A 4495-nucleotide genomic window follows, 5' to 3' on the forward strand; every position below is an offset into this window, starting at 1 on the left:
AAAAAAAAAAAAAAAAATTGCTAAAAACAGCCTAAGCTGGTTGTCTGGTTTTAGTTGGTCATCCTGGTCATAGCTGATCAGCAGGCTGGTCTTAGAGAGATTTTGAGCTGGTCAGGCTGGGAGACCAGCTAAAACTAGCTACTTAAACCAGCTAAGACCAGCCAACCAGTTAAGGATGGTTTTAGCTGTTTTGTTTTTTTTTGTTGTTTTTTTTTTTTGCAGGGACAGTGAATCATTTTATGAAAGTTTAATCTTTAAAAACATTTTTCTATGCCAGAAAAGTATTTATGTACAAATTCTGTGGTGTATAAAATATTGATGAAAATTTCCCTTACACTCTCTTTGCATGCCACATTTAAGACTGTCACATCACATTCACTGAACTGTGCAGGCCTTCGTGTGGTTTTAGATGTTTGTTGATAACTATGAGAAAAACAGTAGTGTGTCTACTCATGGTAAAGTTCATGCTGTGCATGACAGTTCAACAGTGAACTGTTGTTTCCTGTGCTCGATTTTTACACCATAGCAATGAATTTTTAGTTAGTAAAGGCTGCCCATTTTTGTCTGTTCAGTTTTGTGGAAAACTTTAAAAGTTATTACTCTTAAAATAAAAAATAAAAGTTTATTTTATCAATAATTAATTAATTTGTAAATTAATTTTAAATTTATTCACAGAATTTATATATATATATATATAGTATATATATATATATATCATATATATTATATATATATATATAAGTATCTCATAGATGGTTTGAAATAAGAATATTTTCTTTCCTTATACAACAGTTAAATGTATGGATTTTCATGTGTCTTTCTGCCATTTTATTATCTTCACAAAATCTTTTTTTTTTTTATCTGCTACCTTTCTCTACTGTTATCATATTTGTAACATAGTGTGAAAGCATGTGTGAGCAGTGTGAGTTTTTATCAACCATATTAAAGGCAAACCAATCAAAACTCTCATCATAGTCACACCAACAGCATCTTGTGTGAGTTGTGTAAGCTGTAAACTGTGTGAGCTGGGGATTTTACCATAATTCAGAAGCCTTGGAACATTCTCTTAATAGTTGAATTTACTAATGCTTATTAATCTGTAATACAAGTAGCAACATATTTAGCTACAGTGTAACATTTTAGTTTTTTTTTTTGGCTCTTTATATCTTTTGCTGGTTTCTTGCTCTTCCTGATGTTTTAATTTCTTTAACTGGGGACTTGAGTTTATGCACACCATAAAATTAATACTAAAATCATGACTGAACCCTAAACATGATTTAAAAAATAAATATATATTGCATAAAATTAATCAATATATTGTTTGAAATGAGAATAACATTTACTTACTGCATTTTTTGCATTTAAGGCTTCTTAAATCTTTTCTCGATCTAACATAGATTGCAACATCCTTCACTTTTTCTGTTGATGTTAAAATGAGTTGTAATGGTGATAATGGGCGGATGTTACTTAAGTGAACTGCAGTTTTCTGCTAAGACACTGACTCCACCGCAACTGAAGCAAGGACACGGCATTCTTATGTGTTGTTTAGTCTCATGAAAAACTATTTAAGGTAAATTTAAATTTGTTTTGAATTTTAAATTATTTAATTGTAAATTGTTATTGTCAAGACAAACAGAAAATAAGAGATGCTCAGGTTTTTGTTGTACATTTAAACATGATTATTTTTACTTGATTTCTAAATACACAGCTCATCTCAGATGACTCTCAGATGTTGTTTGCTGCAGATCTTCTTGTATTTGGCTCTATTTTATCAGGTTGGTCAGGTTTTTCTTCCTTGTTTTTATTTCAAAGTTTAACAATCAGAAAGATCATTTCATTCATTTTATGCATTTATTATTTTGATTATATAATGCAATGGCACACACACATTATAATTTTTTTATTATTAAATCTAATTATAGCACATTTGTATTCCAGCTGCTTGGTGTCTGTCAGTCCTGAGCGTATCGGTCCCCAAAACCCTCAACAGCACCAGCGGCTCTAGCCTTCTGATTCCTTGTCTATTCAACATTTCAAAGGAGAAACAAAACATTCTTGATAGTTCACCAGGTGGAACATGGAGACGAGGATCTCTGTGGTCATTCTCTATGATACAGATGGTTTCACCATCGCTCACCGTCAGAAGGAACCTGTGATGGAAGTGGTGGGTGACCTACGACAGAAAAACTGCACTTCTGTCATGAGGAACCTCACCAGCCTGCATTCAGATCGTTACTACTATTTGTGAGGCACAGAATCTATACGGTGCAATGAACTCCACAAACCTACAGATCACTGTCCTAGGTCAGTCTGTGCTTGAGACTATAGAGTTTCACCATTTATTTTTACACTTCAGATTTTCTACATCATTTTGGCTCAATTCTAGAATGATACTTTTTCTCAAAATGATATGTTTAGATTTCTCGTTCACACCAGATTTGAATTTCTTATTCTTTTACAGTTTTTTACAGTGATCACCCGTTTCTCAATACTTTTTTGAAACTCTTCACACAGTGAGCACAACAGCAGTCTATGTGGGCTAAACTGTGGATCATTTTCCATTGCTTTGGCACAAAATACATTCAATGACTACTTCTTCAAATATCATTAATTCTTTTCTCTCTAAGACACAGTCACCTCCGCAATTACAGGCGAAGATGCATGTTTGTATACTATTTCAACTTAAAGGGATAGTTCACGTGTAGAGGAATTTACAGTTAAAATCCAAGGACCAGATATGATGAATGAAGACCAGGAGTCAGAGATGCGTTCAATTAAAGAAAAATTTACTGAAGAACATGGTTTGCAGTTTCATCAGCAGAAGTCAGCGTCAACACTCTCTATGGAGTTGGTAGTCCGCTCTGCGTACAATTAAAAATCAACAACAATTATACCCAGACAGAGGATACTAATTGCGTCAATGCATAAGTCAACAAAATTCTGATTGGTTCCAAAACCTAGATAAACTCTCCAAAGACATTTATCTGATATGCTGGACATTGGCAGTTGATCGTTTGTCCTGGGAATGTCTGAGCTTCTCCCTGTACAGACAGATACTAACACACATACGCAGAAAACTTATCAGAACTTCAAGGCCGCCTAGCCCTAGCTAGAATTGTATTAGTACGGTTCGCAGGATAAAGCAGGATTCTTTAATATCTCATAAGCACACAGAAGGTTACACATTTCACTCTTGGCATAAATTTATTAATAGTCAAACAAGAAAAAATTTAATAATATAATTAATATAAATATGAAGGATATGGCAACTTGGCATCCACTCCTTCACACCCAAAAATGAACATTTACCCCATGATTTATTCACCCTCAAGCCATCCTAGGTGTATATGACTTTCTTCTTTCAGACGAATAAAACCGGAATTATATTAAAAAATGTCTTGGCTCTCGCAAGCTTTATAATGGCAGTGAAATTAACAAAATTGTATATAACAAACATTTCCAGGGTTGACTGCCACGGCGAAACCAATACAGCTCTCATAATAAAAAAAAAAAAAATTAACACAATAAATAGGTGATAAGCACAAATTTTGTTTTGCAAACATGCAATAAAGTTGTGATGTCCCACAAAACAGCTGTGACAATTGCACTTATAGTTTAGACGTTGAGACGGTTTCAAAAAATGAGCCAAAGCATGTGAGGAAAACTGTATTGGTTATGTTGAGACATTAAACAAATGGTACGTGACGTGTCTCAACAGGCACAAAAGCAATGATTTGTGTGTTTGTCTGCTCTCTTTGTTTTTGCAGGCATATCTGCTTTCCTCTCAATATGGGCAGTTTTCTTACTGTTTAAATTTGCACTTGTTGCTATTCTTATTCTTATGACTTACAGAAGGTAGGATCTTGCCAGAAATTTAAATTATATAAAGTATTTCATACATTATTTGAGATAAATGAGAATGTTTTCTTATACAGGTGTAAAGAACCGATTAGAAGTGTAAGTAACTTTTTGTGCCATGGCATGTTTTTCATTAAATGAGTTTCATCAGCTATTCATGAATAGACAGAGAGCATCTATTCAATGTCAAAACTAATAAGCACTGAATAGAGGTAGCTAATACTGTACTGTGCTGTCAGTCAAGTGTTACACTGTGGTGACTCTATCATTGATTTCAGAATAATAACCGAATAAGTAGAAGTTCACAGCTCATTTATCAATGCTTTTCAGGAGACAAGCCAAGATCAGAACGTTTACGCCAGTGTGTCTGCAAGTGCAGTGAAAAACCAGCAGCTTCAGTCAAAGCCATGTGAAGATGAGGACAACTGCATCAGTAACCCTGAACACACATTCAAACATGATCTCCCCGACGAATACACCTATGGCAACTGTTAAAAGTGAAAAGTAGCATGTTTTAAAGGTGGAGTAGGCTGTTTCTGTGTTACTACTGTCACCTACCCTTACGAAAAATAAGTTTATTCAAGTGTGCTATTAGTATACTTCTTTTAAACTAAAAAATAGGAAAGTATGCTTTTAA

The sequence above is a fragment of the Cyprinus carpio genome, chromosome A18 (assembly GCF_018340385.1).
Source record: "Cyprinus carpio isolate SPL01 chromosome A18, ASM1834038v1, whole genome shotgun sequence".
NCBI lineage: Eukaryota > Metazoa > Chordata > Actinopteri > Cypriniformes > Cyprinidae > Cyprinus > Cyprinus carpio.